This window comes from Rattus norvegicus, chromosome 5, assembly GCF_021556685.1.
Source record: "Rattus norvegicus strain SHRSP/BbbUtx chromosome 5, alternate assembly SHRSP_T2T, whole genome shotgun sequence".
Taxonomy (NCBI): domain Eukaryota; kingdom Metazoa; phylum Chordata; class Mammalia; order Rodentia; family Muridae; genus Rattus; species Rattus norvegicus.
Window position 1 is genome coordinate 32,119,464 of NC_141538.1, and position 13,529 is coordinate 32,132,992.

General features: G+C 37.7%; 1 non-coding gene across 1 annotated transcript; it reads right to left on the bottom strand.

The window, feature by feature from the left end:
- Positions 1-390: 390 nt before the first annotated feature.
- On the bottom strand, positions 391-465 carry Trnat-agu10 (transfer RNA threonine (anticodon AGU) 10). The gene has a single exon. It is a non-coding gene; the product is annotated as a tRNA-Thr (tRNA).
- Positions 466-13,529: the final 13,064 nt, after the last annotated feature.

Below are 13,529 nucleotides of genomic sequence, written 5' to 3' on the forward strand. Positions count from 1 at the left end.
GCTGGTCATCCAGCCTAACTAGAATACACAGACAAAGCCTGCATTAAAGTAATAACATGGACAAGAACAGAGGAAGGGATCCACTGTCTTCCCCTGGCCACAAACACCCCCTTCCCCACCCACATATACTTTATAAAAAATTAAAGTTAAAATAGATGTTGTGAACCGTCAAGATGGCATTAGGACATAGGCTATCCAGAGTCTATGACAAACCTGGTTTAAAAAGAAAATTCAGACAATATAATTCTATGTAACCGTCCAGAAGGACATCTGCCCATCCCTCAGCTAGGTGGGCCAGTTTATTTGAGACCTCCCCCTTCTCTTCTTGTGACAGAGTAAAAGAAAATAATTATCTGTGAATGGATGACAGAAGGTTTTCCTATTGTTTTTTTTCGGAGCTGGGGATCGAACCCAGGGCCTTGTGCTTACTAGGCAAGTGCTCTACCGCTGAGCTAAATCCCCAACCCCTTAGGTTTTCCTATTCTTAATTGTTGAGCTAGAACTTGCTTAAGGAAAGTCTGTTCCTGAATAGGAACTCAACCTTCAAGTGACACTTGCTTCTGGCTATTTCTGGAACACATTGCAGAAGACTGTGTTACTTCAAAGAAGAAAGCACATATATGTTTTATGATATTTGATTTACTTATTCAAATGAAAAGGATGACTGGAGGTATCAGGCCTAACAATTCTCAACACTGAAAGAAAAAAGCAGAGGAGTAGCAACTTCTTTTTCCAATATTTTTGAAGTATAGCTAACGAAATAGAAATTCTGTGTTTGAGATAGGTAATATTTTGATATGTTTATAATAGTTAAATAATTAGCATCAATCAATCTACAGAAATACTCACCACTTTGCACATTTCCCCTTTCTTACTGGAAATTTTAAGCACTCAATACAGCATCCTTAACTATTATCACTATGCTGTACATGAAATCTCTAGGATGCATTAATATTTGGTCACCGAAATCTTTGTCACTGGGTCAACATCACCCCATATTCTCCCCTGTGCCTCTGGCAGCCATTGTACATTCTGCCTATATGATTTCAACTTCCTCAGGGTCTATGAAAAAGTAAGATCATGCATATTGGTATTTCTCTCTCTGCTGGCCTCATTTTTTCCTAACATAGCCTTCCAGATTTGGCCATACTGTCACAGATGAAAGACTCTCTCTTTAATGCTGAGTACTATTCTGCTGTGTGTGTGTGTGTGTGTGTGTGTGTGTCTGTGTGTGTTTCTGTGTGTGTGTGTGTGTGTGTGTGTGTGTGTTTAAGCATCCAGGCATGGTCTTTGTCCGTTTATCCATTGGTGGGGGTTTAGGTTGATACTGTACCTTCCCTAGTATCAATCTTCAGTGATCATGAGAATTGGAGTCTTTTTTAACTATTTTAATATGAAAAATGAAGGTATCTTATTGTTTGGAGTGCTATGAGTCAATGATTTATGTGTGCTCTCTTTATTTCCAAATCCACTCAGTCTTTCAAGAAATATGTATTTTTTTGTTACTAGCATGATATTGCCTTCAGAAAAAAAAACAATTTAAAAATTAAAGGTTATGTCTGCCTAAGATTATGAAATGAGAACGAATTTATAGTAAATAAATCTATACACCTGGTTGTTGTACCGAAGATGTAGCTAATACATAGAAGAAAATCACATCCTGGTTTATTCAAATACCTTAGGGACGACGGGATGATAAAAAAGAAAGATTTAGAATGCAGTGTAATGAACCAGGTGGACAAGAGGGAGAGGTGTGCAGGAAGCATAAACAGCTCTGCGAGTCAAGGAAGCCTGAGAGTGTGTGAAGTGGTGGGAGGTTTAAGGAGCGATGAGCCTGAAGAAATCAGTAGGGATGGCTGTTGGAAGTTCTTGCACATTATGCGAATAAATTTAAATGTTTTCTTTTCTTATGGGAATGTAGAAATACTGAACAAATTTTAAGCACAAAACGACATTGTATTGGGGGGACTAAAAAGATCATTCTTGCAAATCTGTAAAGAAAAGATGGGGAGGGAATGATTGTCGGGCAGAGAGCACTCATGGCTACCTTAGGACACCTTTAATAAATATTTTCATGGAACCATGGAGAACTCCTAAGAGGTTTGTGGAAAAGAGTAAACTCATACAATTTACATTCTAGAAGAATTATTCAGGCTAAAATATAAAATCTGGATTAAAAGTGACAAGATAGGAATGAGGGGCAAAATGTTGGAAATTGTCAGGAGGGAATGAGGGTGAGAAGTGGGAAGAGGCACTGAAGAGATTTGCAAAATAAAGTCTACAGGAATTAGCCATGGCAAGATGCTGCTGTAATCAAGAAATGGAAGTGTAGGACACCTGGATTTGAAGGTCTAAGACATCTGGCTGGGAAGATGGCTATGCCATTAATAGCACAAGTTGCTCTTACTAATCATGTAGGTATGATGACTAGGACCCATGTCTGGTTTCACACCACCCACATGGTGGTACACAGCCATCCGTAACTTCAGTCCCTGGGGATCTGACACCCTTTTTTGGTATTCACAGATGTCAGACACACCTATGAAGCAAATGTGTACAGGCAGACCAAACAGTCATACATGCAAACTATGGTACTAAGTTTTCAAAGTCTAAGACATTATATATTCCATACATAAGCTCCAAGAGAGGGGCAAATGTTTATGGGTTATTCTATGCCAAGTTCAATGAGTGTTAAAACTTGTGAATGACATTTCTTAGGCAGAAGCAAATTCACCACACGGCGAGTGACTTAAGCTTCTTAAGTATTTACTCACATGAGTTGTTGTTCTAAGGCCTAAGCTAGCATATTTGTGTTTACAGTTTGCTTGTTTGTTTTTGTTTGTTTTTAAAAAGAGCTCTCTAAACTTGGTTACAGAAATCTGACTTTTAGGGTAAATGGCCATGTACATCTGCGTTGCTGGCAGGAAACCAGGGTATAGAGCAATAAACAGAACGGTTAAAAAAAGAAGAAAAACAGAAAAAGGGTAAAAGTATGTGGATGCTTTCTTGAAATAAATGAGCACATGTGAGTTGACATTTTATATAAAGGTATTTTACTTAGTGGCTATTTGATACTCAAGAGTGCCTCTGATGTAAACATCACATTTTCAAAAATCGTTTCTGGGGTTGGGGATTTAGCTCAGTGGTAGAGCGCTTGCCTAGGAAGCACAAGGCCCTGGGTTCGGTCCCCAGCTCCGAAAAAAAAAAAAAAAGAACCAAAAGAAAAATCGTTTCTGGGAGGTTTAAAGAGGCTTGTGGGAGGCCTAGAATGTGAAGGATCCTTTTTGACCTGATGGGTTCCAGTGATTATGACAGTTACACCCTGTGGCCTGCTCAATCCAAGCCAATTGTATTCCCCTAGAAACATGGGTTGTCTCTTCTTTCACTGACCGCTTGATAGATAACCACTGAACTTCCCTGCCATGCTGCCCCAGCTGTCTTCCATCCAGAACCCCCCACTTCAGGCTCCTGTGCTTCCAATTGCCATGTTACTTACAGCTCATTTTAGGTTTGGATCCTTAGGGAGCTTCAAAGTCTGTGTACGGAGGGCATGGGTCTCAGCATGATGCTGTTGGAAAGTGGGCTAACCTTTTAGATGGAGCCTTATGGGAGAGCTTCGAGTCAATGGAGTGTACACTTGAAAGATGCTGTAGGGCTGGAACTCCTTCTTTCTGCTTCTCACCACCTGACGATGAGACGAGCCATGAAAGAGGCAGCATCAGGTACACGGCCTATTGCATGTGCTAGCTTACTTACCAGTACAACAATGATATTCCCCTCTCCTGCTCTAACCCTGGAATAGCACACTCTCCACCCTGACGAGTTATCACACACCCGAAAGCAGTGGAGAAAATGACCATCGCCCAGAGCTGCCTTCTTTTTCTGGTTCATCTTGGTGTTCTACTTTGAACTTTGAGTATTCTCTGAAGGCTGTTTTAAGGCTTGAGTGACCAGTTTGTATCCCTATTGTGAGGTAGATTAGTCAATGGGGGAATCCCTTTGAAGGTGATAATAGAATTCTTGGCCCTTTCCTCTCTTACATTGTTACTGAATGGTCACAGGATGAGTAGCTTTGCCTCATCATAGGCCCTAGGTCTATTTTCTGCTTTGCTACTGGTCCAAAGAAACATAACTAAATGGCTATAAGCCAAAGGCTCTGAAATCATAAGCCAAAATAAATGTTTCTTCCATTTAAGTTCAATATCTTGTATATTTTGTGATAGGCTGGTAACCTTCAATGACCTTGAAGTACATGGAGGCATCTAGACAGATGGCAGATAGATTCACACACACACACACACACACACACACACACACACACACACACATATACAGTTATTACTTCTTTATATCTGACAAGGATAAAGAAATTATATTCTTTAAGCAAAATGAAATCTACTTCCTGTATTATGAATATAGTTTTATATAAAGATAGTCACATCAATTAATATATGTGGTCTCTTTGACTACTTTTGCATTGTATAGTTGGTACTGAATGACTGTTAACAGAAACTTTAGACTATCAAAGTCTAAAGTCTGTGTTACTTGACAGAAAGGGTTCGTTGACTCTGAATCTACAGAATTCTTTAGAAGAAGTAAGTGTGGGTTCACAAATGTCAAATACTCCACAACCAATCTAACTAGTTAGCCTTCAAAAATATTTGTCAAATAGTAATGTGAGGCATACAATTTCAACATCACTATTATGCTTCCTTCCACAAAAGTTAGGCATTGCTGGTTAACCTTTTAAAATGTTTTTATATATCACTGGGAAATGCTTTGTGCGTTTTAAAATAATCAGAGATGGATTCAGAAAAGCAAGCTGAAGTTACTAGATGGTTTCGTTAGGGATTTTGGACACTCAAAGTTAAATAATTGAATTAGACCTGATAATCTCCAGAAGGCAAGAAGAATGTAAACAAGCCAGAGATGGGGTCAGTGTATGTGAGTAAGTAAGACCTTCTCCTCCCCTCTGTCTATCTCGCTCCTTTTTCTTTCCCCTGAAAGTGGAGGCAGATATACATGATCACAGCTTGATGTCTACCTGTTTAACCCACAGGGATAAAACAAATTCAAATGAAGGTAATGTGTGACATCATTAACAGAAGGCTTCTTGAATGACCTACTGGGAAATTCTAAGATGGGATTTGTGAGTTTACTTCTGGCCCTTAGAAATCCTGAAGGGTCATTTAACCTAATAAAGCCTTCTGTTTATAAACAAGTTTTTTCCATTTGATGTCCTGATTCTGAAGTAATGCAGGCATGGGAACAGGAACTGTGCCAGTATTTATGGTCTGTTTGCCCCTTAGGAACACATAAAATAAAAGGAATTAAAATATAAACATCAACTGGGTTTTGCTTTATATAACTCACAATCCAAATGCTCGCAAAGTTGACAATGTTGATGTACTTACATAATGATTTTGGAATTAAAATATGCAGGCTTCTTCGATGGTTACAAAGACTGAGATTTTGGAAAGAGGGAAAGATAGATGAGAACTATTTCTTGTAAGAAGCTTGCAAGTCATGAAGAAGAGGGTCAATTTACCAACTTTAAGAAATAGCTCAATCTTGGATGAATTTCCTTTATTACTTAGATCCAGCTACATGGTATGATTTTTCTGTTACAAATAAATCTGATAAAAACATCCAACATCACCAGACACAGGCCTATTATAGAGGCCCATACTCGTGAAACTTTAGATTTCTAATAATAAACACAGACAAAAGTATTATTTAGCGAATAATCTTTTCAATATGCCTCTCTTCAGCTATTTATCTCACTCATCAGTGATGGTTTAAGGGATATAGTACATAATCTGCAGAAATAACTCCAAAATCCCTCTCTTTCTTGTTGAGTTTCTGTTTGTTTTGTGGTCTTCCTATCTCTGTCTTCAAGAGATAGCGACCTTTCTTTTTCCTGTGGATCTAGGCTGTGACATCATCATTAATAGAACATAGAAGAAATAACATTGTAGATTTTGAAATCTCTCTCTGTGAAGATCTTTTATCTTTTGTTTGTTCTGAGACCACCTGTGCTGGAACCAATCCATGCTGTGACAATTTAGGGGACACAACACGAATATACCGTAACTGTCTAACCATTTAACCTGATCCCCAGGGGTTAGAAGCCTCAATGTGGGAACTAAGCAATTACAGAGAGACCTGTTTAGTCAGCAAACATACTTATTTGTTGGAATTTTCTATCACAAAACTCTGGCTTTACTTGTATAGAAATAGATAATTTAAAAGTCAATATTTTCAAAACTACATGTACCCACCGTTTATTCCAGATTAATTCATGGGGCAGGGCTAGTGACAACAACATTCAGTTTCCCTTTCCTGGGTTCCAGGTGACTTTAAGTACGGGAGTCACTTTATCAGTGCCATGTTATTCTGTGAATGAACACTTTACAGTGTAAGTGTCTCCCACAGCCTTGCACCTCCAACCAGATTTTGATTCCTAGAAATATCCTTGCCTTTAGAAAGGATTCTGATTAACACACTTTACATGTTAACACCTTTGTAGCTGATCTCATGTGAAGTTCTTCCTCGTTTTATTGAGAATATTTTGTGTCTATAAATTATTTGTACATCCCTGAAATCAGACAACCATCAGTCCCCAGGCATTTGGTGGAGGGCAACTTGTTTGGGAGAATAAAGAAGAAAAAGAAAAAGAGGAATCCAAGGAAGATTCCTGGTCCATTCCTTATGTATCTATGGAATTTGAACGTGATTCTTCCTATAAAACTGAATTCTCCTGCAGTCCTCATTGCTTGTTTTTTCCTCCCAGAGTCTAATTGTGCTTCTCAATTACTGTCACACTCTTCCCTCAATAATATCCATGTTATCTAAAGCATGATTCTCAATTGTATTACCTGAGAAGTTCAGCCAGCAAGATAAATGTAAGACAAACACTAAAGTTTCAATACTGAGCAGATCCTGCATTGCAGTGGTTACTGAGAAATCCATTTTAAAATATTATGGAGTGACAGAGACTATTTTTTGCTATTTTATCATTTGATAAATGAATAAAAATGAAGGCATGCTTAGCTTGCTTTAATGCTTCACTGTGAGAGAGCTTGATTCCTGCTGACAAGAAATGAGTTTTATTTTAATTTCAAGGTTTAGCATTGCACAGACCTTTAATTCACCTGCAATTACATCCCCTGGCTCATTTCCCCACCAGCCACTGGAGTCTTCCCAGGATTCATGGTTACCAGTCCATCTCACCTGCAGGAAAAAACATTCTCATCACTACCTGAGAACAATCCTCCAACCTCCTGGGCACTATGACCTTTCACCTCGTGTCATTTGGTTTACCTAACATCTTTGTTTCTGTTGGTTCCATTTGTCTTCATGTGCCTGCATCTTCCACAGTGAAAAGAAAATGCCTAACAGTAAGCTTCACTCTAATAGGCAAAATACACTGTTACAAGAGCTAATGGCCTCCTTAGAACCATGCGCTTATTGCTTGATACCCGCAGCAAGGCATTTAGAAATGAGACTTCACTGAGCATATCACCCGAAACTCTCTAAATACTTATTATGATAACCAAACGTATATGGTGTCTCTCCCGTAAGTCTTACAGAATTGTAGCAAATGTTAACAAAGCAGATATACATATGTTCTACAGGAATTGTCATATGTATTTAACCCAATATTTTAGACCTTTACTCCCCATGGACATGTAATTATGTAGCAGAAGACCTTGTGGAAATGGAAGCCTCCATGCAAGCATGCGATTCTGACAGTGACTCCCACTTCCTTCTTAGATGTACCTCGTAAAAACCCTTCAGCCGGTACTGCGAAAAGAGAATGTATGTTCAGGATCTATATGGGTTTCCTTTTTAAAATTCTCGCATTTCTCTAGGTTTTGCTGATCTGCACCGGGAAGCCAGGCTTTTCCTATGGAAATCTAGAGAGGCATAGTCTTCCTTGATCCTCTGTCAGAAACTTATGTTAAGGGTATGGTTGAGAGGTCCCTTAAAGGCTGCCTTTTACAGCTAGGTAGCTCGCTCTGTTTATCCTGTGCTGCAACTCATTCTAATTAGAGTGATCTGCTTATTGTCTGCTGTCTAGTTTCTGGGTGATCTGTTTGCTCCCATGATACGAAAAGGATGGAGTCTTTAAATCTCATTTTGGCATAACTTCCGGAGATGGATCTAAACAGGAAAATACCTTTCCCTAGGTAAAAACACAGATCACGGGATAACTTTTTGTTAAGTTTAGACACAGCACGTAATGGAGGTAGAGTAGGAATGATTAAGGTACCTGCTGTCAATGTTCTTCATGATTTTTGTCTCTGTGTGAATAGAGAATACCTGAGAAAACATATCAAAATGTACTGCTCCCTGAAGTGAAGCCTCATAGATAGGCCACACCCAACTCTAGGAATTAAGCAAGCACCTTGACCATTATAAAGTCACTCGCTGGAAATAGCTATATTTATTTTAATTTTACTCTGATATTTGATGGCCATCAAGTAAACAGTTTTATGCATTTAGCACTAATAATAGGTCTACATACATTTTGGAGTTCTGAATTACTGGACATTTCGTAAAGCAATATGAAGTCATAAGGAAATTTTATTAATCTATAATTATCTACTTCAGATACTCATTCGAGGCTGCATAATAATCCAATATGGCCCTCAAAGTAAGTTTCTGCTACAATGGAAACATTTTGTAACCAGTTCTGTTGAATACATATAGTAGCCAACACTCACATGTTCCTGTTGAACATCTGAAATATATGTGTGGTTTAGAAGGACTGAATTATAAATTTAATTTGATTTCAATTAAGTTTGAATTAAATAGATACATATGGCTAGTGGCCATTCTATTGAGCAGTGCAGTTCTGTGAATTTTGCAGTAGAATATCTAATACAAAGAATAAATTATAATGGGCATTGCTTTTGTTTCTCAAAACTAGTAACATTAAATGAAAATTGCATAAATCATAATCAGATGTTTTCAATCTATGTTTATTTGTTTTGGTTTGGTTTTCATCTTTCAGACAAAGTTTCTCTGTGTAGCCCTGGATGTCCTAGAACTCGCTATGTAGCTCTGTAGACCAATCTGGCATTGAACTCACAAAGCGCTGTCTACCTCTTCATCCTGAGTGCTGGGATTAAAGGCGTGAACCGCTAGCTCATAAATGTTCTCAAAGCTGTATTTAGCTCTGTGATAGAATAACAATTGCAGGTCATCAAACAACCATTGAGCTCAGAGAGGCACCAAGAGAATACAGAGAGCAAGACAGGAATTGTTGTGAGAAGCAACTGACGGCTTTGAAGCAGATTGATCACGGAAAGCAAAACAAACAAGTCTACAAATGTTAATTAATGAACCAAATGAGAACACAAAGTACTCACAAGCCAAGCCATTTAAATGAATTTGATATCTTTTATGGCCCACAAAATTAACAATGAATATATAAAGCAAGCAGGGAATCCTGAACAGTGCACTTTGTTAGAGATGACCTTCACCCTATTCTTAAGACCTACCAGACAGAGTTCCCCATTCAGTTCTTGACTATGATCCTGGAACCTAGTAGACTCAGAAGTTTGAATATTCAACAAGGGGTTATATCTTCCCTAAGACTCCTAAAGCTTAACTTTAGCTTGGGTTGGCTCGACTTTAACATTTAGTCATTTGTTTTCTTGCAACTTTTGCACACTGCAAAACAAAATTGAAATGTCAATAAAAAAAATATTGCCAAATACATAGGAACATTAAAAAGGCCACAGGGGAGAATTTGACAACTAGTGATAAAGTTAAATTTAAAGTGACATTAGTGCATACAATTGGCTGAGGTAAGTATAATTTCCTTGTCAATATAACAGCCTTTAAAAAGATCACAAAATCAGGAGGTTATAAGCCATTACATGAAGGTTGAGTTATAATGTTCTTTCCAAACATTAGCAGAGTAAATTGAATTGGATGAAGCAAAGAAGTACAGATGGGCTGGGGGTAGGGATGAAGGAAACGCAAAATGTAACACAGAAGGAATAAAGAGGTTGGGAATATTAGATAGAAATAGCCAGACTCCACTGGGAAATGGATTAGATAATGTGATATAGCCATAATCTGATTTGAGTTTTAAATTCAAAGGAAAAACGTGAAACAGCATTGGTACGGGAATGTGTTCTTTTTGAATGTCTGCACCTTGATCTTAGATGATAGGAGAAATGTGGGGGGCATCAAAGCCCCCTGATAGTTTCAATTCCATCTACCCCACAGTTAGTAGCCAGTCTGACATGAAATGGATTCCTCAAATGTAAGTCTCATTCATTTCATTGTGAAACAATATTATTTTCTGCTTTCAGGTTCTACAGTATTGAAGCACTGTTTGACTTTGTAAATTTAAATATTCTAGCATATCTATTAACATGCTTATCTATGTAAAAATCCTCAGGATAATCACTTAACACTGTTTAGCTCTTGTCTTTTTTTAATACCCTAATACTTTTTTTTCATGTAGATTTTGTCTTTTACACTCTGATGCAAGACAGAGTATGGTGAGTTTTGTTGTTTTATCATTTTATTTAATCCTAGACTATATAAGAAAATGGTGAGGAAATGCCAAGCCCTAACTACTTCCTCAGTCTATGGGTAGAGTCCTTGATTTTAGCATCTTGACCTTCGTGTTCAGCCTATGTGCTTATGAATCTATGAAACACTCACAATGATGTCAACTGTTTTTTATATCCACCATTATTGACTATCATTACTGACGACTTGAAAACATCTAAAATTGTGATGGTTTTTACTTTTCCCTTAAAGTTCACTCAAATCCAATGTTCTATCTAAGTCAATTACTAGAAAATTCGGTGTTGTTTAATATGAACTTTCTTTCTCTAGATGACCATAAATTAAGAGTTTATTTATTGGGTGTAACAAAAATAAAGATCAGTCATTATTTTAAAATATAAATCTCTCAAGACAGAGACACAGACAATTCATTAAAACTTCCAATCAGTTACATATGAAATCTATGCCCTTACTCTGTAATTTAAAAAGGTATTGATAATTAAAATACAATTTTCCAGGTCCATCAAAGGCTTGTATTTTAGTATGTACCAAACACCAAGAGGATTTATAGTGAAAATAGTGTGTATTTCATGTCATGATAAAAATCTATTTTCTCAGGTATCAACAGAAAACAGCAAGTATGTACTCTTAAAAAAATGTAAGTTAAAAATTCTAGCAGTCGTTTCACCTAAGGAGATGTCTGCAGGATATTTTAAATCATGAAGTGTGTGGATACTCATTAACCCATGGGAATTAGCCATCTGGCACATGATATCCTTACTGGGTTGAAAGAAAAATAGGTCCTTCTCACAGAATCCTTCTCCATTCAATATGCAGAACAGTCATTAACAGAATACTCACTGTTGGGTTGAAACACAGGGAAATGAGATCTGGGGCATAGAAGCAAGTCATCCTTAAAAAACTTATTAGAGTCCCAGTGACATTGATAAAAGACCACACAACAACCTTTTGCCTAACCAACAACAAAGACTCAACAACAAAGAAAACAGCTGTATATGAAAAAGGGGTCCCATTCACAGGCACCTGCAGTGTTTACAGTCCAGGCCCACCTGTCTATCTGTAGACCATTAATAACATTCCATAGACTAACAACTGATCATCCTACCCACAGACATTGCAATGGAAAGTGATTCTCCACAGAGTGAATGTGCCAAACACCTAGTACATCTAGTCCAAGTTCATTTGAAGCCATGGTACACAGGGCCAAAGAAGCAACCAACTCTTTCTCTGCGTAAGTAAATGAGATTCATAGATACCTAGGACAGAAATGTCAGTAAAGGCCAAAAGGTTTGCTCTACTAATCCCACACTAAGCCACATTTAATTGTAACTTCAAGCAGTATAAACTGTGTAATTACATGCAAACCATTAACAAAGGATCATGAAAATCAAACATTTGTTCTCTTGCAAAACCATTTCTTATTATACATGTTTGAAACAACAACAAAAACATTATAATGTAGAAGAAAACTCAAATAAGAAGCAGAGGGACTATAGAGGAAATAGGGCTTCAGGGAGTACTAAGTCCGGCACAGTGGCCTTGCAGATGAGGACTGCTCTTAGTGCCTTGTGTCCAGCTAAGAAAACACTTCATCATTTACTCATTTGTTTGTTCATTTATTTTTGTGTCTTCACTATCCCCTCTCTGAAAATGCTGCCATTTCTTGTTCTCCCTTAGTTCTGGACTTTCCACATATTTAAAACTCAGTCTACATTGTAGAGGGATTGGTTTTGATATAGATTATTTTATTATTTCAACCAACTGTCTTTTGCTACCATATTTGGATTCATTGACATTTACCCTTCATGCTATAAGATATAAACAAATAAGTATTTGTTATTTGGATCATTATCTCTACAAACTGGGTGATCTCCGCCTGTTTTTCTTGCTTTCCCAGAATAATGTGACATAGTAGGTGAATCTGGCCCATTTGTTTCTTGTTTATTCCATATACATGTTTTTATTTATTGTGAGAAGGACCAATTGCTATTCACTTATTAATTGACAGGTACCAAGGAAGGACATTTGATGAACATTTATTCGAAGTAGTATCCACATAGGCAAAGCTTCAAGCTAGAAATTGAAAGGAGCAGAAGACGAGTAAAAGATGATAGAAAACATTTAATTCAATAGAGAAGATCTATTCATGACAACAGAAGACCTCTCTTGCAGCCAAGAAGAAATATATCTGGCAGGCACAAAATCATATTTGTCTTTATATGCTCTATGCTATAAAGCAATAAGAAGCCAGTGCTGATAAGTGCTGGTTGAGGGAATGAATTAATAAATAAGGGTAGGTACTCAGCCTTCTAAATTCTACCCTAATGTGCTCTGAGACCTGCCTTTTATAGCTACTCCCGTGTGGAAGACACCTGGTAATATTAGCTGCATCTGAGATAGTGTCTGCCTATAAGGTGTTTGGGCAAGAAGTTAGCAAGCAATTCCAGAGCTCCAAACAGCCAAATGTTCTCAACTCTGCTTTCCCAGATGGATGATTTGTTTTCAACTCTCCTTTTTCCCTCAGTATATTACTAAGACATCAGTGTTATTTGAACTTACCTTTGTCCAGTTCAGCACCAATATGCTTTCGCCACCTGGCTGGATAGGGTAGGATGTAGCACTAAAAGGAGGTAAAGGCTTTCTCAATGCCCCTCCCCACTGCCCAGCAACCTCATCCTTCTGTCTTTCCTGCTGCCATGCTTTTGCCTCCCTGAGTGTTTGCCAATGAAGCCAACTTGAACTTTAAGAAAACGAAAAAGCATTGATGAATGTTTTTACTCCCAACTCTGGGGGTTTCACTTCACTCACCAGCACCCAGAGAATGAAGACCTTAATCTATGAATCAGATGAAATTAGAGTGAGAAGAATTCAATGTCAGGTAGCTTTCTCATATGACCAGGCTAAAACACCCTGCTGAATTTTCTCACCACAACTGTATTTGTTTTACAGCACTGTCCCAAATGCTTGTAACA